Source organism: Crocodylus porosus, unplaced genomic scaffold (genome assembly GCF_001723895.1).
Source record: "Crocodylus porosus isolate Cpor-Errol unplaced genomic scaffold, CroPor_comp1, whole genome shotgun sequence".
Lineage (NCBI taxonomy): Eukaryota > Metazoa > Chordata > Crocodylia > Crocodylidae > Crocodylus > Crocodylus porosus.
In genome coordinates, this window is record NW_017728909.1 from 39,462,321 (window position 1) to 39,488,966 (window position 26,646).

The following is a 26,646-nucleotide window of genomic DNA, read 5'->3' on the forward strand; positions in this document are numbered from 1 at the left end:
CATTAAAAAAAAATAAAAGAAAAACTGGGGATTTTGCTACAATCCGATACTTTTTATTGCATTCAGTGGAAAATCGTTGATTGCTACAGATAAAGGTACTCTTCTTTGCTTTCTGTGCATAATTTCTTGGTTACATGTATACTTTGTGTCACATGACTGAAAGGTAAATTTACATGTACATCACTAAAATTTCAAGGCCAGAATTATTAAACCAGTTGGCTTTGCTGTTATCAATGGAAAACAATTCCACTCTCTACAAGGTAGAGTGTAGCCTCTCTGTTTTCAGATTCATTCCATCAGCAGAAATCAATTTAAATCAGTTCAGGCTTCAAGAGAAGCCTAGATTAATAAGTATGTTTATAAACCCAGTCCCAAAAGCCCTTCTCTCCACAACTCATGATAAAACCTGTGTGTGCATGTGCAGCTCTTTTCCAGGCAGGGATATCATGCAGGAAAATAATTTGGCTAGGGACCAACATTGCTCATAAACTGGTTTAATTCATCAGAAACTGGTTTAAAACTATAGTAGAACAGATGTTCAGTATATATAAACCAGTTTCAAAATGGCTGAAACTGATCTGAGGTAAACCTGGTTGAATTTGGTATCAGACTTAACTGATTGAGGTCAAACCAGTTTATGCAACATCTGTCCCAGACCTCTTCCAGGTTTAACTTAAACTAGAGTCCCCCAGCATCTTGGCATGCTCTCTGGGTTGTGCTCCAGCAGAGCAAGGTTGGCCCTACCCCTCTGCTCCCCAGCCCAGCAGGGACAGGCAGGGGCAGGGGTCTGGCCAGAGAGAGGTTTAATTCCCCTCCCCCTGTCCCATTGGCAAGGACCCAAGCCAGGTCTGCCAGGTGCTCCCCCTCATTGCTGCAGTGGCAGGCCATCATGGCCCCTGAGGCAGAGGATGTAGAGCAGCAGTTTATTCCCCCCCTCTACCATCACTGCCCCCAAGGGACCACAGCCAGATCTGCCTGCCCCAAATGCTCACTCCCTGCATGGGGCAAGCAGCAGAATAAGCACCCTGCTGCCCCCTCCTCCAGATGCCAGAGGAAGGAGGAATAACTCCCATCCCTAACCGGGCATGCCTGCAAGTGTCTGGCTGTGCTCTCACCCAGCTGTTGCAACAGGAGGGGGCAGGGCCCTTGATGGGGGCAGCAGCCCCTGTCAGTGTTGTGGAGCATGAGCCCCTTCCTGGAGGGGACACTGCACTGAAGAACAGGCAGAGCTGTGTCAGACTGTGCATGGGACCACCGGGGCCTGGAGATGGCCAGAGCCCCCCTACCCAGGGCTGCTGCCACTGCCATGGCCCACAGCGGTTTCCTTGTTCCACAGCTTGGCTCCCCGCTGGGAAGAGGCTCGTGCTCGGGGAAACCATGACAGGGGCTGCTGCCCCCATCGCCATTGCTCCTCCCCCACTGCTCCAGCAACCAGGCAAGATACATAAACAAAACTCCTCAACCATGCAAGTAACTGCACTGGAGTTAATGAGAGGACCTATATTTTTCAAGTTAAGCATGTGTTTATTGACGCAAAACTGTAATTACATAGGGAAGATCATTAAGTGTCAGCAGCATACCTTCAGTACACTAATCAAGATGGGTGCCTTTACAGGTTACAAAAAAAAAAAAAAAAAAACCCCTTGAACTGCTAGTAAAGGATTATAATTGCTCCTGCACTCTCACTAGCCAACTTACTCTGCCCACCCTTTTGTATTCCTTCCTTTCCCCCTTCTTGAGCAATTCTCAAACCCAATTCTGAACTTTCAAACAGCTGCCAGTTCAGATGTCCAGTCAATCTACTAATGAAAAATTACAGCAGGTCAATGTAACGTTTTACATAATAGAACATTGATTCATGAAAACCAGAACTTTACATGGAAATGTATCGGTCTTCTAGAACAGATTTTATTGGAAAGTCTCTCTAATCTAGAAGGGAATTTCTGGTCAAAATGAGAGGTCGGTTCCAGAATTTTCAATAATCCAGTGGTAAAGATATTAAATCAGCATGTAGAAGACCCAGTTCAAGGCTATGCTTCGTCCACTTTAATGCCCTAATCATGTAGCTAAAACGTCTCTCTCCCATTAAAATAAATGTTTAATTTGTATATGAATTAGAACACTTTTAAAAGGAGAGTCTGAACAGCCCAAAAATACCTAGTGGAATGGTGGATAGAACATTCACCCAGGAGGTATGAGAGCGCAAAATCTGTTCTCTGCTCTAAATTAAGTAAAGAGTCTTTAACCTAGGTTTCCCATATTCCAGGTCAGTGCCCTACCCACAGAGTTGACTACTCTTGGATGTGTCTTATTTCTCTTTCTTGATATAAAACAAAAATGCAAATGTCAAAATATCAGAGATGTAGGTTGTACTCTATTGGTCAATCTGAGGAAGCATCTGCAGATGGTCTGTGCTCTTCCTGGATGGGGTAGCAAAGCAGCCAGAGGCCAATATGTATGCAAGTACTGGCCTCTGGCTGCTTTACCACCCCATCCAGGAAGAGCACAGTCCATCTGCAGACACTTCCTCAGCCTGACTAGTGGTGTTTGCACTCAAAAGCTTGCTAAGAAGAGTTTTTCAACTATTTGAGTTCATCTAATAAAAGATATCAGATTTACCCCAAGAACCCCGTCTGCTTATGTCAAAATATCAGATCTTGTCAATGAAAAAGCATTCTTTAGTTTCTGCTCTATTTGAACTCTTCAAAGTGCACAGGGGAGTGGCTAGTCTTAAAGGAAAACCTGAGATTGATTCTAAAGTTTCTTACTATCATCATCCCAGAGCATGATTTCACAGGAAAAAAAAAATCACATCAGTCCCCAGTTTCTTCTTCTTCTTTTTTTGATTTCTTAGTTGATCTAATAAAAAGGTGTCATCTCTAAGCCAAGAGCTCTGGAGTTTTGCATTTCTTTTAGTCTCAGACCAACATGGCTACCAAATACATCCCTGAAACATGGAAGATGCCAAATTTTAGCTAATTTTGGAATTATAAACTTCATTGCTAAATGAAGAAAGATTTCTAAACCTCCCTGCCTTTCTGCCATCTGACACCACCAGGGAAGAAATCCTGCCTTATTTGCACCTCAGAGTTAACTCACGCAAAGAAACTCTCATGGACCCAGAGGAACACCCATTCACCTTTAGCTCCTCTGTGGAAAATGAAGTTTATTTTTTACCTATAGGGACTTTTACCATCTTTAATTTTCCCTCAGCCTGAAGAAGGGCATGTGTGCCGAAAGCTTGCAAAAAAGATAATTTTTTTGCAATTTCTTAGTTGATCTAATAAAAGGCATCATCTCTGAATCAAGAGTTCTAGAGTTTTGCATTTCTTTTTGTCTCCAAGCATCACTGCTACCAAATACACCCCAATTTCTTCCTGACATTCTGGCCCTCAAAAATATCTTACTAGAACTAGGTAAACTCTTCACAATATCAAGTTTGATGTATATTTTCTGGAAACCTATCAATTGTCAAATAATTTAGAAACCTATTTATATTATTGTTTTTTCAGCAATGTGTTCAAAGAAAGAATTCACCTGAGCAAACACTATTGGAATTCACTATTCTAGCTTGTACAATTGATCTCCTCTGTCATTCAGTATCCTTTCATTTTACTGCCTGCTTCTATTCAGAAAATGTTGGTTATATGGATATTGGTAAAATTGTACAGGTTTCCCTCACCAAGCACTGGGGCTAGGTTCCTGAAAGTTCCCTTGGTTGGCAAAACCATGGTTGGCAAGACAAAAGAATATGGAAAGAATAGCAGGTGGAGACCTGATGCACGACCATGGAAAACCGTGGTTACTCAAAAGTGTATACCATGGTAGCCAAAATGGTATATAGCTTATTAAGTGTGGATACTCAAAACCATGGTTGGCATGGGAAACCTGTACACCTCAAAAGCAAGTGGTGAGCTCTGACAAGTAGTCATCTCAGACTTATCCATTTAGTACCTCCTGTCTGACGTAGTTAGAACCTGCTGTGGGGAGCCCATAGCCTACTGCTGTCTGTGTGTTGTCTGTAAGTGTGGATCCCTTCCTCTTAATTGGGATTCTTGGGTATTACCATAATAAAAATAAGTCATCATGAAGGAATAGCTTGATGTAGTTCAGGTTAAAATGAAGTACTCAAGAAATGTGAAGGATTTAAAAAGATACAAAGAAGTGCTAACTGATATATTCCATAGCTAATTAGAGGAAATCTACCTCCATCTGGCTTACGGAATGCTTTTTAATTTTATGAAACTGTCGTATCATGCAATGCCTTAATAATATACAGTGTGTAATACATCATTCATTATGCCAAGAAGCAGCTATAAAACCAAGTATCAACTTTAGCAATTTTCCTCTGGCTGAACAATAGGTATTCTAAAGAGTGTTCTTGTTCAAGTGCACAATGGAAAAATCCCCAGGTAGGAGAATGAGATGGACAATTGGACATTACTGCAGGAATTGAAAAAAAAAAAAACCACACACAAAAGGCTTGAGGCGAGAAGAGAGCATTATACTTACATACCAGGAGGTTCCTTTCTTGACAACAGGAACAGCAGAGGAAGAGGGAAACCAGAGGCAGAAAAGAAACTTGCGATGACAGAGTAGAAGCTATGTACAGGATGGGGATCTTAGGACCCTGTTATACAGTAATGTTGGGCAGCTCCTGGAGCTCTTAAACCTGGATTGACCACACTAACACCTGAAATTAGTTTTAAGCACTCATTATGCAGCTCAAAGTTACAGCACTAAGACAGGATTATCTCTGATTCAGCTTGTGTTACACTAAGGTGTAGCCACTCTAGGCTATACCTTAATGTTGACACCCTCTCCTGCTGGCCCAGATTGGGGCCATTGATGCCCCCACTCCTCCCCAGGCCCTAGCCACTGCCCCCGCCACCTCCCTCCCGCTTACTTCTGCCTGTCCCAGGGAAGGGTTAACCTGCCTGCCCGTCCATCTATTGCCACCACTGATGCTCTCTGGGCAGTCTCAGCCCAGAGCAGTGGTGGGGGCCAAACAGACCAGTTAACTCTTCCCTGTCTACTCCCCTGGGACAGACAGTATGGACAGCCACAAGTAAGCAGAGATGGGCAGTGGTGGGCGGTGTGAGGGGGAAGAAAGAAGACTGGCTTTAAACTACTGTGAGGTCAGCAGGTCATACAATCCTATGGCAATTAGACTGTGAAGTACCATTTTCAGTAATAGGTAATGGACAGATTTTGTCCCTAAAAACACGTCAGACTGCTAGAGACAGCATAAAAGACTCCTCAAACCGAGGGAATTCAAGACTACATTAAGTTGCATGGTTAGATACTCTCTGTCACAAGTGTCTAGTAGGAGAAGCTTAAATACTTCACAGTACTGCCACATTTAACATGGGTGAATGGTGCCTCCTAATACTGGGAGGGGAGGCACCAGTGGCCGATCACCATTTTTATTTAAAAATGTAAAGGGCGACATGTTTCAGAAAGGACTGAGAAGTCTGAAGAAAAGTTCTGTGATCACAAAACAAAATCTTCAGATTCCTCACACTAAGACGTTTTTATCCTTCTTCAACTAGTGGCTTCTCTGAGTTCTAACAAAAGATTTTGTGCTAATTATGATAAATTGACAACACACACAATAGTCTGTGCCAACAAGTCCAGGCAAAGTAAACCAAGACCACCAACTCTCTTTCAAGTGCTTTGAAATAACTTTGTCAATGTTGACTTGTCACATTCAGAAGTCCTTGAGCCTAGTGATGAAAAGGCTGTTTAATGTCATTACCTCAATGCATCCATCTCCTAGGGCTTGTTTGTAAATGCCATCTTTCAGTGCTCACCCTGCATGGAAAAATTCCTCTCCTGTTTGTCTAAATTGTATCATTTCTGGAATTTGGGAACTATGCCTACCCTCCTGTGGGTTATACTATATACTAGTAATTCCCACAGCCACTCACGCTACAGGGCACTTGAATCTGAATGCTTTTAAAAACAACCTTGCCATCAGAGACTTTTAGGAAGTGACTCCAGCGTCTAGATTTCACGTTCTCAGACTCTGTGTCACCATGAATGATGGTCTTCATCCATAATAAACTTAATTAACAGGCCAATAAACGAGACAGATTTCTCCAAACACTTTGATGGATTTATGTGAACCAAAATTACTTTAAAATAATTTAGGCAATTAGCATATTCATTTTAAAATTAAATGCATAGTATATTGATATCTACTAGTTCTTTTGTTTACCTTTATTCATCAATATATACAAAAATATATATCAAGTACATAAAATAGTCTAGGCAGTCATTTACAAATCCCCCCTTCTCTCCAAAATTAATGTTCTGAAAGGAAATATCCATATGGAAATAAAAGGGGCACATAACAGAAGCTACGTGCCTGTTGGCCCAGAGGCAGCAGAGTCTTTCATTCACCAAACAACTGGAGCAGTGCCAGGCATTTTAATGGTCAAAGAGAGGTGGATGCACAAAATACATCTGTGCCAAACACCACGTTGTGCTGCGACTGCTTAGGACACCACAGATCTAGCCATCTGTTAAAATGGATGAGTCACAGATGTGCAGACCTCAGTGAGAGTCGAGTTTACATGCCACACAGAGCATTTAGACTATGAAAGGTGTAAAGATTAAAAAAAAACTAAGCCTTATTTTATTTTTTAAAAAGATATTTAGAATACATCATTTGTATTTGGTCACCTTTCTGCATGTGAAGGTTGATGCATATGCTCTGGATGTATATTTGCCGCAGTTACTAGTTTTTGGGGATGTTCATCAGGAGGAAAGAAAGAATAAAATCTCCTACATAAATACGTACTCAGTCTCCTCTATAAAATATTATTCAATAATCAAAAGGGTTGTGAAATTAATACATTGGGAATTAGCAAGGCCAGTTTCACAGCAGATTTACGCAAGTTCAACAGACAAGCAAATTTTCACTCTGATGCCCAGTTTAAGAGTTACTGCCCACTTACATAGACTATACATTTTTGTGTTGTAATACATAAAAAGCAAATTACATTTCAGTTTCTTATTTCATATTTTGGCTTTTACATACATAAAATCTCTTTGCGTAGATTTCATCAAGAAACTATTACTAAACATTTTTGATGAAAGTCTGAAATGCTCTTTATATTTCAGTGGCAATTTTAGTGGGTATCAGTAGAAGTATCACAGGTAAAACAATGACTAGGCTAATCAGTTATTACATTGTACACAAGATTGTACAATGCTTATTTGGAGCATTATATTAAGTTTAGATCTACATTTTCAGAATGGATGGGCAACATAAGGAAGCTTAAAATATGATTTTGCAGAAAGATTAAGTAAGCCTGTTCAAGATGGAACATACCAAAGTAAAATTTAATCATCACAGAAAGCCAAGTCATAACAGTTGATGCCATTCAAAAGTCAACATTTGTCAATATATTCTACAGCAGTATTACTAGAAAATAAACTACTTCTCAAATCTGTTGTTAACTACTCTTGAATATTGAGTTTTTAGCAGTCATTATGTAACCTGGCCCCTTTCCACCATCATTAATATGCACATGAAGCATCAGGCAGATGGCCTTTTAAGGCTGTGGGCCTATCCACTTCTAGATCCACTTCTTTAATGCTATATTTTAAAAAAGGAGCCAGGGAGAGATTAGGAAGTTGCAGTCTGACCACCAAGGAGGATCTGAAACTGAAGACTCCAGCACAGGGGGCCAGGCCAGGAAGTGGGTGGATATGGGCTGACTGTTGCCCATGCTAGTGAATGAGAGAAGTCTACAGATCACTACAAAAAATATAAAAGATGCTTGATTGCTATTTGGAATAGCAATTACAACAGCTTAGGCTAAAGGCATAAATACCAAGGTCACTGGGGAAATCAGCTACAGGTCTCCAGGGAGTCACCAGTCCTGTCAGGACAGACTCCATCAATGTTGTTATCTGACTCCATTGGTGTTGTTTGGGGATTAGGTATTACCAGCTACATCAGGCTCCCCCAGCTTAGGTGGTTAGTGAGCATACTGTCAGGGTACTGCCTGTGAGACTGTGCTCCAAACAACCCCACTGGGCAGACAGACATGCAGCTCCCTGCTGCAACTCCTGACACTTCACAGAAAGCATCACAAATTAGTGACACCCCCTCACCCCACCAAACTCAACAGATGTTTGCTGTTGGGTCCAGGGGTGGGGGGCCATGCTCCATTTTAGAGCCAATCCAGGAGGAACTGTGTGTCTGTAGCCTCTCCCCCCTAGCCCTGCCCCCATCTCCCATCTCTGGTGCTGGCATGGGGAGAAGGGAAGGGAGAAAGCTCCAGTCTGGGTTTTGTCCAGCCTGTGCGGATAGAGAGGGACTGGAGTCTCTCCAAGGTACGGGGCTCCAATCTACCTGCCCGGCTTCCAGTGCAGGCTGGGCAAACCCCAGACTGGAGCTCCCCACAGTCCCTTCTCTCCCTCTCATCCTGCAGGCAGCATCAGGGGCAGGGCTGTGCTGCATCATTCCAGTCAGGCTCACACAGAGACAAACAGAAGTTAATGAATATGGTCCATTTCAGAGCGCCTCCATCTGAACCATCATGAAATAAGGGTTAATTTGTTGCACAAAGTATTCTGCAGCCACGCTCTTCTGTCAAGGCATGGCTATCGAATCCTTTCAAGCAGCTGATCATGTGGCAAATATCACTTCTGTCAACTCCTATTGTTACAAGAAAGAGACCAGCCTTCAGTTCCTAGTGACAAAAAACTTGGACAGGTTTGTTGTCTACAAATAAACCCAGACACAAACTCATCACCAGCTGGTTCATGGTGCTAGCCAGGTCATTTTCAGGCATGGTACAGGCATCAGCATAATCCCTAATCCTAGTACAAATTATTAAGGATTCCCAGGCCCCTTTTTATAGAACAGTTGAAACAGCTGCATGTTTACAGTGTACACATCCTACATCTCACCAATTAGTACAACTTTCCTACCAGACATCTGTGGCCACATCATTTTGATCTTTGTTTTGGTGCTCTGTACAGGTTTTATTCATTCACCCTCTTTCTGTTGGCCTCAGAGGCTCCTCTGAAACTAATGCCCTACTCTACCAGTATTTGTATGAAGCCATATATGGTATGCCTAATTTTGCATTCACTGGGGCCTATGCCAGTTCATGCTGTTAGCAGGGCCTCCATCTGATTGGTATATGCACTGACCAATCGTTGTAATAATCCATACTCCAGCAAGGTCTCCACCAGCTACCACCTGTTAGATACTATAGAAGAGCAATAGGCAGATGAGGTTCTTTAGGTATATCTGATATCCTTTATTAGACCAACTAAATAGTTGGAAAAAAATTTCTTAGCAAGCTCTCTCATTTAAAAACACTTTATCAGGCTGGGGAAACATCTGCAGTAGGTGTGTACCCTCCATCTGGGAAAACTTGTCTGCCTATGTCCTTAAACCAACACGGCTACAGCTTATACCCAACTGAAGAGCAAGTCTCTCATACACAAAAAGGTGAGCTAGATAATCTACCTGCTGACTCCTGCCAACTTAAGCAACTACTAGGCATTTTAAGTAAAGCTTTGTGGGGGGGAATAATTGTTCCTACCAAATCCAACAGGTAATTGAAACCAACAATGAGCTTGGATTGCTAGGATTTACATCACTGAACTTTTCTTAGTGTTGGGCATTACTTGAAACTGAATACTTCAAATGATCCCTGTAAAAACAAGTTTAAAGTTTTGTCAAGACTTCTACTGCATACAGCTCAGCAATCCACCAGATCCCAGAATATCTTTATCCACATACCTTCCTACCACAGATCCATAAAAACACCTCCTTCTTCCCCTTTCTTGTACACTGTTTACCATTAAAAAATAAACCATATCCTAAATATAAAGCAATTTTCCTCCCCATCCCAGAATGAGAGATTCAACTTCAAGAATGTTTCTGCCCTTATGTATTTCCTCAATCTATCTAAAAGTACAACACAATTTATTTGTTACTCAAATAATTCTTGGTAGCTTACACAAAAGCCTTCACTGACAATATCATAAGAAGAGTCATCAAGGCCTCACTATCACAGAATGTGTTCTCTTTCTCTCTTGTTTTTTCCATAAAACAAATGTTACAGGCCTATTTTGACAAGTTTAGAGCATAAGACGAACCTCCTCATTTAAAAAAAAAAGATGCACGGAATTTCTGACTGACCTTGACCCTTTTATCCCGTTCTTGACCTCTGGAATATGCATTACACTGTGGATGGATATTTTTAAGTGTGCGCAGAAAGCTATAAGCAAGAATGACAGAAGGAAGTAAAGTCTATTTTAGACAATGGCATCCTACCTCTTCTTTTGAATTTTAGAGTTCTGGTTATCAATTGGAAAAAGAACCTTGTGGGCAGCTCTGAAATATTACAAGATATAAGTGCCACAGTAAGCCAAACCATATTAAAAGTACTTCTGTCACAACAGAGTATATTTACACAAAAGGTTAAATGTTGCAGTACTAAAGAAGACTTTCTGCATCAGTCATTGCGTATGATCTTACAGTCCCTTATTATTAACATTCAAACAATATTCCTCCATGACAACAGCAACAGGGGGCCCAGTCCAAACCTCCACTATGACCTATGTTTAATTCCCAGAGCTGCCATGAATTTACTAGCAAAAGATAAATGCCTTACTAAGCAGATGGTGTGTGTGCCTGTCAACAATTTTTGTAAGAGAACTTTTCTGTTAGCTATCTGCATTAAGGACTCTCCAAAAGGTGAGAGAGCTGTGTCCAGTGGATGATGTGGGTACATTTACAAGAGACACCCAGGGTTAATTTCCTGAATTCTACCTCTATGGTATGAACAGCAGAACTGCTTTATACACATGAAGTGGAGAGTGGGGGGATGAGAACTTAACTGGCTGCACCAGATTTACAATAACCACCCATGAGGAGATTGTAATACAGATAAAAAATAGGACACAGCTGTAGCCAATATTCCAGTGCTGTCACATGCAAAAATAGAGCTAAATATTTGTGAACAAAAATATTTACTGAAGAGCTTTCCAAACCATGTTGCATAGCTCTGATATAAGTTATTTCACTGGAACACACTTCAGCTCAACTTGCTAATAAACCAGCACAGTGTCAGCCCCTAAGGTTTCATCAAAGAAAAACACTTTAGTTTAATTATTGTTTTCTCCAAATTTTGCATAAAAGTATCAGGCTAAAGCCCCAGACACCTATACCAACACCATTTTTTAAACGGATGGGCCATGTATACACACAGAACATCCATACAGGCCAACAAGAAATATAAAATACCAAGTCAGCCAGCAAAACCTAGAACATCAGCATGCTATCCCATACTACTCAGCTCTGCTTGCCAAACTTCACTAAGGGCCTGGGAATGAAGCCTTTCAGTGGGGCTCTGAAGTAAACACGTTCTTAGATTCCAGACTCTGAGGAAAGGACTGCCCCTGTGGTGGTCACATAGTGGTTAGTGACTCTGATCCTCAAACAAGTCCACTGGTGCTCTTGCAAAAGTACTAAGCTTGATTCAAAGGGGTAAAGATGCCAAGGTATGTCTTCATTGCAAATTCAACTTGAGTTAAGGTACTATCAAAATTCTTTTCCAGTGAGTTACAAGGAAGAGGAACTTGTCCATCTCAATTTGGCATATGGTAGAAATTATGGCAATCCAATATAAATTTAGACTCTTGGTGGAGATAGGGTGTAGAGGAGCCACATCAGCAGCTGGCAATCCATGCTAAGTCATGCTTTGCCCTGTATCCCATGAGGGCCTAATCAACACAATCAAACAAGGGACTATCTGTGTACCAGGACTCAAGTTAGGAACACCACACAAGTTGCAACTTGAGTGTATTTTGCAGAGATACCCCCAACCGCAGCAATTGCCATTCTCCATTTTTTAAACCTGAAGAATATTAAAAACTCAGGCACCTATGCTTACTGGCTTTGAAAAGTGATTAAATCATCTCGGAAGAAAACTGCAAGATCCAGCCACCTACACTCCCAGAGTAATTATTAGTCCAATCTCTCTCACTCACTTGAACATACTATTGGACCCCAAAACATTTCTTGAAGGGGAGAACAGTGGTTTTCAAATTGAGGTATGCATACCTCTAGGGGTACACAGCATTTTGCCAGTGGGTACATGTCTAAATTTTAATAATGGCAGGTGAGCTTCTGATTGTCAATGTGCAGCAATACTACTATTACTTACCATGTGGCAGAGGCACCAAGTACATGGGGCCCTCAGGAAGAGGGCTGTCACCTGAAATGTGTAAAACTTTCCACATGTCCATCATCTGACTCTCCCCACCCCCAGCAAAAATAAAAGTTGGTGCCTAATGCCTCACGGTGACTATCAGAGAACATGCAGAGACACATCAGGTGTATGGAGTACAAGCACCAATTTTTTTGGCACATAGAGGCATACACACTGGTCTAGCAGATAGAACACTGGACCTGAAATCAGGGGCATGGAGGCATTCCTACTTTGCTTGCTGACCTTGCTAGCAAGTTGCCCAAGATTACTTATCCACTGTGTGCTTCCACTTTCCCTCATATCCTTTGTCTATTCTGCTATTTATAGCTTAACTTCTTCAGGGCAGGGACTTTCTCTTCCTATCTGTTTGTCCAGAGTCCATCACAATGAGAGCTGATCCAGATTAGAGCCTTTTGGCACTACTGTAATAACAAGGTTGTGTTCCAAGTCTCACCTTCATTATGTTAAATCAGTTGCTTATCAGTTCCTAGTACTATGGAACTTGAAGCAATCTAGTGACGCATGTACTCACTTATAACATAGACTTCTTTCACATAACTTCCCTCAGTATCATAGCTTCCAGCATTCCCCTAACCCAGGGGTTTTCAACCTTTATTGGTCAGGGTCCCCCTGGTGACTAGTCTAGCAGCGGGGAGTGCCCTAGCAGCCGATCAACATGTGAGGCGAAGGGGGTCCCTGACAGTGTGCAGCAGCACAACTGAAAATGCCACTAGCTTCTCAGTGCCACTGTTGCATACCCCCTGGGGCCTTCCAAAGTATCCCCAGAGGTACACATACCACTGGTTGCAAACCCCCGCCCTAACCAATATAATTAAGAGATACGCAGGCTTTTCCAAAAATTGGTTCTTTTATTTGTTACACAAGCATTACTGGGGTCACATCACGATCCATTCTGGACCTTACAACCAACACTGGATCTACCTTTTTATTTTTTAATTATGACAAACAAAAGCATGCGACTAGCCACGTTCAGCTATAAAGCAGCATTGATTAGATACAATTATAGATTAGTTGTGTAATGAAAGATATTGTAAACTTGTTCCTATCGCCTGTCACACACCATATGAAAAACTACACATAAATGCCTTCCATATTCCTCCAGCTAATGTTTATTATATGAATATTCTGCAATAAGAATAACTATTTATACTGCAGTTCACCAGTACATGCTAAAATGTAGATAATCTACACCAAGTAAATTACAAGTAACATCATTTAGATTGTATATTACACTACCTAGAGGTCTACTGAAAAGTTTACTTACTTTAAATGACTACATAAAGTTAAACTCAAAGGTCACTTTAGCCGAAGCTGTATGAGTCTAGAAATCATAAAACTACCAGAGACACTGAACTTGTTTATCTGTGACTTGTGTGGCAAAGTACATTTCACAGTGGAACTAAATTCCATTTTGTCATCCTCTTGTTGTGTCTTCTTTAGAGTGCATCACACTGTAAGCTGTTCAAAAATGTTCTCCATCATTCTATACCAAGATATAACAAAGTATAATGACTTGGCCATTTGAGGAAATGCAAGAATACTTTTTACGTTCATTATAATAAACCTACTAAGCATAGGGGCATTCATATAAAGCATAAAAGCAAGATGAAATGTCAAATGTGTAACATAACTAAAATCCACTTTTAAAGTTGCAAAGTTATCCCGAAAACATTTTGCAAAACAAGATTTCCTATGGAATAGCAAAAAGTTTCAGCTGTAACCCTACTTTTTATGAGGCAAGTGAAGGATGCTTGAAAAAGATACAGAAAATTAATTACAGATGTTACTTGCTAACAAATATAATGGTCAAAAAGTTTGATTTCAAGACAAGCTGCAGCAGTATTTAAGACAACTATATTTAGTACTAAGTAGCCGTACTGTACATTTGGAAGAACCAGGCAGCTCTCTGAAGAAAATGTACTATTTAAAAGTTATTACTTACATTAAGTCAGTCTGAGAAGCTACAGCTTCAGAAAAAAAGCTAGTAGGAAACAGCATAGGCTTAAGGTCCTTTAACAGAAAGTGTGTAGTCCTGAGTATAATGCAAGCCATTTATCCGAAATAAAATTAGTATTGCAAACACTGCACAATAATGTTTCCGTTGAAAGAACAAACACTGCAGAAAGCTTGTGAAGTTAACTCTTTGCATGAACTGCTACATTTATGGCAGGGTCATGTACATTGTTACACTTACATTCAGAGTAAAAAAACACCAGTTTGTTAGCTTTCTAATTTCTGACCTTAATCTGTGGCTGTATTGTTTTAAAACTCAGCTGCAACAAAATCAACACCCAACAATCTCAGGAAACCAATGAGGGAGTGACTATGACGGCTTCATCAGATTAAACTGCAAATCCCAAATGGCATTTCCCACTTTTAATACAATATTGGAGTGGATTTTTAATGCCGACATGCTAATCTGCTGGCATTTTACTTATTATAAGCCTAACAGCCCTTCAGCTGCATATGAAATAAAGCAGATTTTTTTTAAAAATAAGCTTCAGTTTTTCAGGTACTGTGAAAACAACTGCAAGAAGCAGAATGTCACTCTTAGTATATATGAATACATTATGTGCTGTACTGTTATGTATTTCTCCTAGTAAGTCTTCATTCACCACTAGCCTAATATACTCAAACCACATGAAGTAGGTTTGTGTTAGGGGAAAAAAGTCACATGTCTTTAATTCAGAGTTAATGAGATGCAGTGTCAGCATGAATAACCCACAAATGCAGCATCCTTGTACTTGTGTAGTAAAATACACAGTATGCGAGGCTCAAGCATGACATTTCTGAAAAACGTATCTGCAATATAGCTGACAGGATTTAATAATGTAAAGCTGTGTTAACCCGCACAGGTTGATTGCTACAGGGTTAACTGTACTAGATACCACACAGTACAGAATCTCAAAATGTTAATCAGCTGCTAATACAGTACTTCCTAATTACAAGCATTCTTGCTTATAGTATGTAATTAACTTAGAGTTGAAAAAGTCAGAATTACTCACAGAGTCCTGAAGAGGCAATAACAAACTCTTTTAAGGCAGGAAATTCCAGGGCAATATTATAAAATAAGTAGGAATAAACATGCATAAAGTCAGGAACTGACAGGCCTCTGGATTGCTGGAACTGTAGGGCTCATGCTCATGCATGCTGAAGTATAATTTATGAAACTGAGCCCACGAAGCAGCCAATCAGTTAGCTCCTCATAACAAGTCCAACTGGCTCTGAAGAGCTGAAAGTGCTGCAACAGAACAATAAAGAAGAGCTATCCCACACATTAATCTGCTTATCTGGGATTGCTTTCCATCAGAAAACAGAAAACATGAAAGGATATCATATATATGCTTCACTGTTAACAAAACCTGCAGATAACTGCACTGAGATCAGAAGTGCTACGATCAAGAATGCCAGGCTGTAAGTCATATTGTCCATTGAAATGCTATAAAAGCAAGGGGAACAATCCTCCCAACTTACTAATAATCATCTTTTTTCACAGAACTGACAGAAAGCTATGTAACCTGGATTAATACATCACATGCAATTGCCTCCTTGCTCTTTTGCTGGAAACTGAAATAACATAGCTATTTTAATGTGGTTTGCCTTGCATAAAATCTGTTCAGAGCAAGTTTTTTGTTGTTCAGACTGAAGATGGTCATTCAAAATACCAAAATTCTGTGAAGAGCAAATAAGAGCATCACACTTCTGGTGTAAACAAGGCTAAAATTGAAGATTTTTAAAAGGTCGTGCTTTTTCCATAGGGAAAAAGTAGGAGACCAGAAAAGTGTGCTTTATGGAACTGGGACTTACTAAATTAAAAATAAATAAATAAATGAAAGCCACAGAGGAGAAGACAGATCAGATACAATAAAGCCACTGTGTGAATATCTGTCTTGTGAGATATTCTACTATTTTGAAATCTGTTTTTATTGGGGGGGGGGAAGGGGTGGCACAACGCAGTTTGTAAAATGGAGTTTTCCACAAAAATGGTTTCAGGTTAATTGAAATGTTCCCAATTTAAGCTTTAAATGTATACTATAATAAAAAAATAAAAATGCCATGTAAAAAATTCAAATTATCCAATAAATTCTATTAATAAAAACAGCTCTCTCCCATATGGAAAACAAATCATCAAAAATCAGAGTCCCACTGAACATTTCATTTTTGATAAATCACCATTTTCCAATAGAAAAACAGTGCACTGGGAATTTTTAAAAATCTGTTCTATTAAAGACTTATTTTAAGTCCAATTGTATTAGAAAGTAAATAAAAGGATGGCTGAACAGCTACTGAAGTTAACAGCCATTCAATTTCCATGTGCAATTACAGCAATTTTAAATGAACATACAAATATGATCAATCATGTTTTTGGACAGGCATATACATTCCTAAATTTTTGTTTTAAAAAAATATATATTTATCGCTTTCTATATCCTCCTATAATTTCTTCTTTTTTCCCTTCCTTTGTAACGCTTGTTTTAGTTATTTCAAAAAGTCTTTCTGTCGAGGTATGTGTCGTACTCCAATTTTTTTCAGCTGAAACACACGTATGCAGTAGTCTGGGTTCACATTTTACAGATTTGGCATTTCCTCTGAGTCTATTTATAGGTCTATATGGACCATCTGGACTGTCCTGTTCTGCTGGGCATCATTATTTGACTTAGAGAAATGTGATATTTTAATCTTTGCAAACAAAAACTTTTTAAATACACTTATAAATCCCTCTCCAGGTCTCCTGCCCGTCAGTCTTACCACAACCTACAGCCCAGAATGTGTTATTTATGCACTTTATGTTTGATTAAATATAATGTTTTTTTCTTGGCTGTTGTTGCCAAAACACATGAAAATAAAATGTTAAAAATACCTTGGAAAAAATTATAAAATTAACAGTTAATATGGGATATTCAGGACAATTTTAGGTGTCCAGTTTCAGTTGTTTAGTGCTTTATAGCTAGCAATTGGTATCATTTTATCTAAACTATAGCCAAACTGGAAGCCATTAATCAAAAACAATTCTAACATTGTGATATAAAAGATACAAGTGGCAAGAACTCGAAATCAAATGCTCTTCTCCCACAGTTATTAAGCACAACAATTTTCAAATATCTAGTTGAAATAATGATCTTATGGAATGCAATTATAATTTTAAGTGTTGAGTTAAAAGTTTCATGTCTCCATGCATATTTGGCCCAAAAACTGAGGGACAGGGCTTTACTGAGTTTTAAACAGAGTGGTTTGGTTATACTGCTTATAGAAAGTGAGAAATAATGCTGCACATTGCTTGAGGACTTGGGGAAATAAAACACCTACGCAGGGGTGGATTAATGCATGGGCCTGCAGGGCCCCTGCCAATCACGGGTCCCCTGGGGCACCAGGGGCAGCAGAGCCCAGGCAGGCATCCTGGATGTGGGCATCTAGGGCAGGCAATGCACACCTCCTCCAAAGCCAGAGGGTAGGGGCCAGGCTTGAGGCTCTGTGCAGCTAGTGGCAGCTTCCCAAGACTGCCTGTTGCCAGGAGGGCTCATGGGTGGCCCCACTCCTGCTTCCACTCTCTGCCATCTATGGGCAGCTGCTGGCACCAGTGCCACTGGGCAGGATGGGACAGGACAGCCCCACCCCGCCAGGGCCAGCAGAGGGCCAGGTGGGCAGCCAAGGATGGTGCAGAGCCCATGCCCGACCCAAGGCCAGCCCCAGCCCAGGCCTCAGCCCTGGCCTGTCCCACTGCACTGGGGGACCACAGCCCTGGTTGCACAACACCTGCCAGGTAGAGGGCTGGGCTGGGTCAGGGCCAGGGCCACCTTCACTTCAGCAGCATTCATGCCCCTTGGCTCACCCCAGGCATGCTGAGGAGGCTGGTGGGCTCAGCTGCAGGCCCCTGATGGGCACAGAGGAAACCTGCCCTTGCCTGGTGGGGGGGCTCCAATTTTCTGTTTACCCAGGGCCCTGTTAAATCTTAATCTGCCACTGCACCTATACAACACATTTCCCTCAAGTCCCTGGTTTCAACCGTTCTAAATATTTTCTCTCACACAAAACCATTCGCACAGAACTGTTCTAAAAGATTGCACCTTAAGATTTTGAGAAAATCATACTCTCCCACAGTTCATTCCCAGTAAGTACCAGTTTTGTGAATATCTGCAAATACGTTGGCTTTTTGTCCAGACGGTTTGCTTTAGGAGATCTATACATCACACAAAATAAAGTGCGAGATAAATTGCACCGACTTTTATTTCTCTTAAATCCAGTAAATCCACCATTTTGAACAGAGGTGTGTCTTTTCAATTATACATTCTTTTCCACAGCAGAGAATAAATAACAAAGAAAAAAAATAGCATTCAGTCTAATATCAGATTAACAACAGCGTTGATCCATGTTTTCATGCCCTCTCAGTCTCTTTCAAAAGAATGAGACATAAGTGGATGCAACAATTTTAACAAGGGGCATCTATATGTTTTAATGTAGTATGTGAACTGAACATTGTGACTATACTGCTTTTTTTCTGGACGAGATGCTGCAAGGCACCCTCCGCGCCCAGGTCATTCTACCAGTTATTCAACCTGTGAAAATCAAAAACATTCTCTGAGGTTACGGAGATGAAAAAAGGTAACCATAATACATTCAGGGTAACCTGGGGTCCCTCAATTTACCAAAATTTGGAGGAAGAATGGTTATACTGGCAGGTGGACTGTACTATGCAAGTACTATCAGTTCACCTACTGCATCTCTCTCATCAGCCTTTTTTTTTTTTAATTCTTTCAATAAAAGGGAAGCCTATTGTGGTAACAATAAACCCCAGGAGTTTAGGATCAGTCACCTTCTTAAACAAGTTCCCCATGAGGAAAGATAAATATTCCAGTTTCACCTTCCTGTTGACCTGATCAGAGGAAAATAACACAATTGCAAGTTGGCTTCTTTCCACATAGCCCGTGGAACAACCACTACCCAGGGCTGCTTCCGCTACCCAGAGGTCCAAATGAAAACAAATAAGTGCAAGTTCCTTCAGCCTACCTTAAGTGAGGCCCACGAGGAAAAAATAGCTATGATCTTTAGGAAACAAGCATACTTCTCATATTAATCAGGAATCTACAGTCCTAGTTTCACCACTTTACAAAAGTTCAGTCAGGTTCTGCGAAGAGATCTGGCAAAGTCTGGATGTTTTCCTCAGTGTGTGCAAGGGTGGCTTAGTTGTCAGCATACTGAAATTCAAGGATGGTTGCTTGGAATATTTTGATCTTCAAGCAAAAACATCCCAAGTTGCAAAGTCCTCCCTCCATTCAGTATTCAATGTCAATTCTGGAAGATAGGCAGTTCTTAATGAGAACTGGGGTGACTGTCAAAAAAATGGAGAATAGAGTTTGGATGATGATGTATCATCCAGATACAACAGTGGACCTTGGCACCACTCTCATTAAACTAGTCTTGGTGTTGACAGGTGATATAGCCAATGGATTTGGCCTAGGCCATATGGATGGCAATTTTAGATCCCTTCCAGAGTTCCTCAGTGTTGTCTTCATTTGTGGGCAGGGCAGAAAGCTTTTTTTGAAGACTGTTGGAGACTGTTCACTATACAATAACTATACTGAAAAATGGAGTTGGTTAACTGCAACTGTGTGCATTGTTTGCCCTTTTTCTTGTGTACTCCTTGCTTATTGACGCTGATGGGTCTGATTCCAAGCCAACATTTGGCAGTTTTTCCTCAGATATCAGTAATCTGCCCTTTCACTGTACAAAAAGATTTCCTTATGTGCTTAAATTTCATGCATTGCAAATAGTCCTAGTAAAGCCAATGTCAGCATGACTGCTATTAATCTTGACAAATGAAATTACTCATTATGAGACTTATGACAAAAACATTTACCAATTGAAATGAACGTGTATTACACAGAAATGTGGCCATAGCACTGGCACAAGTAACTGTAAGGATGACAAAGAGGGGCAACACAACTAGAACAGGTCTGAAAACAAAAGATATGGACAACCTAAATAGTGCTATACATGAATTACTTAGGAAGTGGTGATTATGTCTTTATTTAACATTTAATGGATTATTGCTGCTGGCAAAGCAAATGATGACTCAGGTTTCCCTAATAATATTAGAAATGACTGAAGTATAAATACACCATAGCGAAATAAAATTTGAGTACCAAGAGCTGCTTAGCACTTGTTTGATCTCCAGATGTGAGTTTTATTTCATACAGCAGTGATGCCAACAAATTACATGTCATAAAGATAATTATACTCTATATGATAGTTTGTACACTGTTCAAAGGCTTCCTTCACAGAAGCAGAAACATGGAAAATATGCAAGAAACAGAGCACATGACCTAAGAATACACTAGCTGTGTCAAAAAAAAAGTGGAAGGTTTTTGACTAACATGCAACAAAAAAGAAACACAGACAACTAGGAGCAGAAATTGAAACTGTTGGTGATAGTTAATACAGACAGCAGCCAGGTAAGGTCACACTGTGCATGGCTGAACGCAAGAAGATGGAAAAAGTAGGTAAACCATAACCCCCCCCCACCTATGTCACTTAAGAGCTAAGTCTCACTAAGTTTCAGTTAAGGAAGCACTCTGAAAATGTTTATTTAATATCAATTTTTTCCTTTACCCATGCATTTAGAATAGCCTCCTATGATCTAAGCTTTTTTTCTTTCAGTGGAAAGTAAATTCATTCACCACATGGTGCACACAATTAGTTTCTACTCCTCCTTCACTTCAGCTAGAAGTCTGCCCTGTTCTCCCAGCCCATTCCCATGTTCCTTTAAGTGTCTGATCTTGTTTTCTCTAAACAAATCAAATACAATAAAAGAGTTGAACACTTAATTTTAAAAAAGTAAAGAACAAAATGGTGTTTCTGTTGTGGTGGGAGCAAGTTTAATTACCCTACCATCATGGAAGGCAAGAAAATCTCAGGTTTTATTGTTCTTATCCATTTATATTCCACTAAAGCTTGCAGATGTCAAATACAATCCATACCCTCTTACAGTAGCCATTTTAAAAACAAGAAAGTCAGTCTCTGGCCTGAGTTTAGCATTAAATATGGAAGTATGTTATTCTCTCAGATTAGCAGAAAGGTATTTAGAGTCACTAAGTGATTTGCCCAAGGACACCAAGAAAACCTATGAAATGGAGCCCAGTTTTCCTCAAGCCTTAGTTCTGTGCATTACAATTGCAAGACCTTCTTTCTTCCCCTTAATAAATATAAATAATGGTGAAGTATAACAATTACTGTGACAATTCAGAGAACCTATCCATGTACTACATATGAACCCACCACATAGGATATTAAATTGCTGCACCGTAGAATGCTTCAATGTTTGTGGAGTGAGCCATCATGCATCTCCCAGAATAGGAACAATGGAAGCATTTAACTTTGATGGCTCTCATTCAAACAAATGGAGTACATTAGGGCAATAGGAGGGCTATAGAAAAATAAACCCATCCAAGTAAGCCTGCATAGATAGGGTCTAGAGCAGCACAGCTTCACCAGAAACAAGACAGGATATAAGGAAAAAATTATTCACTGTCTGTGTGACCAGATTCTGACTCCCAACAGGGGTGGTACAGGCTCCTACCCTGGCAATTTTCAAAAAGAGACTGAACACACCTTGCTGAGGTTATTTGACCCCAGCAGTCTTTGCTTCCCAGAGCAGGGGTCTGGACCTGATGATCTCACGAGGTCCTTCCAGCCCTAAACTTCTGGGAATCTGTGAATTCATGCTGAACTTCAACAACTACATAACTGAAGATACAAGGAGAACTTACTTATGTGGTGCATCCACACATTCAGACACATGCACTTGCAGCAGCTCAAACAGGAATGGCACAAACTTGTGCCAGAGATTTTTGCCTCAGCACACATGCCTGAACATGCACTTTGTCCCAACTGGCACAACTTCCCCCACACCAAACTGACCCTGCCCAGCTCCTCCTGGATCTGCAGCCAGAGTATTAAAATTTGCTCTGGTTAGCAGCTTGGGGCTACTGGCTGCCAGGAGCTTCTGAGGCCCAGCCAGTTGACATATGGGGACACTAGCCTCCCGTGCCAGCTGGACTGCTGCAGCAGCCCTCACCTAGAGTGGCCACTGTAAGCACTACCCACTGCAGCAGTCTGGCAGGAGGAAAGAGGAAACTGCTGCCTGGCTATAACCTGCCGCCACCTGCGACAGCTCCTGCCCCCTTGGACCTGCAGCCCCATGTCTGCACACCTGCCAGACCTGGATGGGGACTGCATGGCTGCCTAGGCCGTGGCATGCTCACTGCAGTCTCCACCTTTGGGCCAGCAGCCAATGGGCCATAGCTGCCCAGTTGGCCTTTATGCTGCACTGCTGCCATGTGTGCCCTGGCCCTGCCATCTGGGCAGCTATTGCCTGGAAGATGTTCTCAGTGTGGTAGTCTGCTTTGAACTATCAAATCATGTCCTCTTGGTCCCAAATCGCCACAATGTCAGCCACCTCATTTGCTGTCCAGGTCCATCCCTGGCCAGCCTGCCAGCAGGCTCCTCTGCCTAGGTCCTGTCACTTGCCTTACTAGCAGGAATCCTGGTGTTCCCCATTTAAAAACTGCAGATTCTCTGATAAAAGATCCCAAATTCACTCTTTAAAATACCATAAAATCCATGTTGTTCCACAATTAAAACAAAAGACCACTCTATCGATCGATTGATAGATACCAGATAGATGTATATACATAGATATCAGTTGGGCAATGTTTTATTGATATACTTACAATGTTAAAGCAGTTTGGAAGCCTACCAGTGCCTCTATCATCATAATATAATAAATTCTAAATATCTATATGGTTGGATGTTTGATTTGGTTTTCTTATCAAAGAAAAATGAGGTCTCATCCTGTCTGGCAGCTGGGCACCCGGAGTGTGTGATGGGTGGGATGTGGTGGGTGGGGGGGATGTCAGGGGATGTGTGGTATGTAGGTGGATGTGGGGGGGGGGATGTGGATAGGTGTGGGAGGGATATGGGGTTTGTGGGTGGCTGGAGGGGGGCCACCACATGTCCACGCCCCCCAACCCCTGTGATGCACAGCCCTTGGCACTGGCAGAAGCCAGCCAGGCCATAAGGGCAGTCATAGCTCACTGTAGGCACAGCTCTGTGGCTATACACATCACATCCTGACCCTCATGGAGAATGGGCCCAATCCAACTGGACCCAACCCAGCCTACCAGCGCATGCCTTTGAACAGGAGCCACGGGTGGCAGTAGGAGCCATCCCAGTCCTGTCCAAAGGCGCATTAGCAGGGCAGGCCCATTTTCCATGCACAGACCGTGGGTCAGGCAGCACTACGGTTGGTGCAGCCCACCTGGCTACTAGTGCCAGCATGAGGGTGGAGTGGGAGGCCACCCCAATCTTGTCCAAAGTGCTAGCAGGTCAGGCCCAGTCAATTTGGCATGTACACACCCCCTGGGTGAGGCAGCACTGCACCCTGTGGGGCTGTTCCTACAGCCAGACCCATGGTTCCAATGGCACATCTGGCCACTGCTGCCAGCATCACAGGGGGCAGGCATGTGGCCAGATGCCAGAACATCTCTCTGGAGGACCCAGCCTCTGCTTACCTCAGGGCATGTTCCTGGACTGTGCCCTACACCACTTTTTTTCTCTGGGGTTTTTTGTTTGTTTGTTTGTTTTTGTAGTTTTTTGTTTTTTTTTTTTTTATACCTGGATTCCCAGGTATCAAATTTAGAGTCTGCACTACAAATATGCAGCACAGGGAACATTTTTCCATTCATAACATGCCTTTTGTGGCATCTCAAACTGCTTTACACAACAGGCACATGCGTGCTCATATAGATGTGCCTATGAAGATACAAGAAATCTGGGCAAGGCTCTAACTGAACTGTTGTGGCAGCCAAGAAAGGAGGAAATTGGTGGCAGGGGAGAGAGAAGTGTATAATCTGGGGGAACGCATTAGGAAACCAAGCTGTATGAATCACTATCACTGTAGCTGGTAAAGAAAGAATGCCTCAAAGTTTCTCTTTTGTAGTTGTTCACAAAATGCCAATTACTTGAAACTGTTACTACCTGGGGAAACCCACTAGGCTCAACAAATATTTTGTCAAGAGAGAAAAAAGTATTTTCAGGGAGAAGGCACAGAGGGGAGAACTGGACAAAAGCCTGGCAATGCAGTACTCCTCCCATGCCAGGTCCCACTCACTGGGCTGTAGAGGCAGCTCCTGTCCAGTGCAAGTCCAGCCAGGCTGCTGTCTTGTGCACCCCCTGTGGATGCAGGGGTCTGGAGGAGTCACATGCCTCCCCCTGTTGCATCACCTAGCCCTCTCACCCCACTCCTAGACTTACCTGGAGGGAGCTGCGAGAGCTACTCTCTACTACACAGCCTGGCTGTCACATGCATGTGTGCACATTCACATGCATGTGGCACCTCCTGCCCACTGTGTCCTGCTCTCCACAGCCCCAAGCAGCCCCTTGCAGGCTGGAACACTGCCAACCTGAAAGGGGAAACCCTTGGTTTCCTGCATTTTTCTCCTTTAAAGGAGGAAATCCATGTTTTGCCATGCGAAACAGAAAATCCAGATCACTGTTATCAGACTTCCAAAATTATGAATTACTTATTTTTAGGGAAAGGACATTTGCTAAACTCCAATAAAGAGAAAATAGTATTGCCCTCTATAAGCCATACAGATTGTGAGTTGGCTCCCACTTATTGAAAAAAAGAATGACTAGTTTCTCTGACAGACATGCACAAGATTTCACCGTTCCTTTGTTAATAGTAAAACAGCACCCTTTCTGAATCTGATGCTATTTACTTAATATATTTAGACATGAAAAAAAGATTGGAAGCTTTTTGGCAGTTAATCCCAGAAGAGGCAGTGGCCAGTACAAACTTCTGTAGGCAGGATTACTTGGGAAGTGACTAGTTCATATTCCCATTGCAGAATTTTAAAAGCAATCACTTTGAGCTTGAAAGATGAACTATATATTACAGACCATTTCATTTTCACCTAAATTTTGGGAGGAGGTAGAGGCTTCTTCAGTAAATAAAGGCAAGAGCAGGAAGAAAACTGCATCTTGGTAAAAAGAAGACTCCAGGGTCCAAGTTTAAACATTAGACTTTTGAGGCTGCTTATTCTGCCAATGCAGTTTTACTGTAGCAGCACAGTGAAAGAGAAGTCTGTCAAGTTTTCTTACATGGGTCTGTGGTGGGCCAGTAGGGGGTGCTCCTGCATTGAGCCACCCACCTCACTGTACCCGACCACCTTCCCCTGGGGGCACATCGCATCTGGCCAACCCCTTTCCTAGAGAAAACCCATAAGCCTGGGGGTAACGAGGCCACCACTCAGAGTCTGGACTGATCCTGGACCTGCGCCCTCTGGGAAACACAGGTTCAGTAGTCCTTGAGGGTATTTGACCCACTGCAAGAACTTGGGGTGTTCCCTCAGTCTGAAGCACAAATAGACATCTTCCTTAGACACCTGAACCAAGGGGACCCCAAGGCATAATCTAGACCCACTCCCAATAAGTCTCCCACACTAGGTACACATGAGAACTTTATTGGTTACAAGGAGTAGGTTTGGAATAGGGTATGTGGTAGAGCAATATCAGAGAAGTCCCTTAGAGCTAACAGTGGCATGGAAGCCTTTGATCATGTATCTGAGTTACTGCCAGAGATATATAAGTAGTTAGATCTCATTTACCTGATTCAATGAAGACTAGCAAAAGTGGCTGCCAGCCAACCAATTTGAAATGCATCACTGATTGCCAGGTAGACTGGAAGGGTCTTTAGCCCCCTCCCAGTCATGTTGGTATTGCTTAGAACAATACAGAGTGTAAGCCCCCACCCAGGTGTGTGTGGCTAGTCACTTAGGCAGAGGGAGCAAATTTTCCCCCTGCCTCTGGAATGTATCCAGCTCAGGTTACAACTCAGGGTTACCTGAAGCTGATGGGACCATGCAGTGACCATAGTAACCAAATTGTCAGATAGCAGAGTTTGGGAAGAGACAGAGATGGTATTCTGCCATGGGGTCCTTAGCAAAGCTTTTAAGTAACAAAACATGTAGGCTACCTAACCATCACCTAGTATGTGCTGCTCACAAGCAAGCTACTGAAAGCCTCCTATCTGTTAAAAGAGCTCACCTCACAGTGCAAGTAGTTTTGGCTGTGACTTCAGAGAATAATAACGATGGGGAAAGGCAGCTCACATGGCTTGGCCTGACCCTCAATATCAGCACAGACATCTCTTTACAGACTGAGTCAGATCAAAAAGGTTGCATAGTAAATAGTTTATTTGTTAGCACTACACACCTAGTCTGATCTATAAAGAGTGAAATGTGATATGTTTAATGGCTAAGGCTGGTATCCAAGAATGGATTGGAATTCAACTATTTTAATGTATATTTAAATGAGAATG

The 26,646-nt window shown here is 41.7% G+C and overlaps 1 protein-coding gene across 1 annotated transcript in view; it reads right to left on the reverse strand.

The window, feature by feature from the left end:
• Positions 1-15,399, reverse strand: part of PDE4D (phosphodiesterase 4D) — a 1,130,464-nt gene extending 1,115,065 nt beyond the window's left edge. The window contains exon 1 of the mRNA XM_019532104.1: positions 15,275-15,399. The gene's annotated coding sequence lies outside the window, so the exon portion shown is untranslated. The remainder of the gene's footprint in view (positions 1-15,274) is intronic.
• Between the last annotated feature and the right edge of the window lie 11,247 nt (positions 15,400-26,646).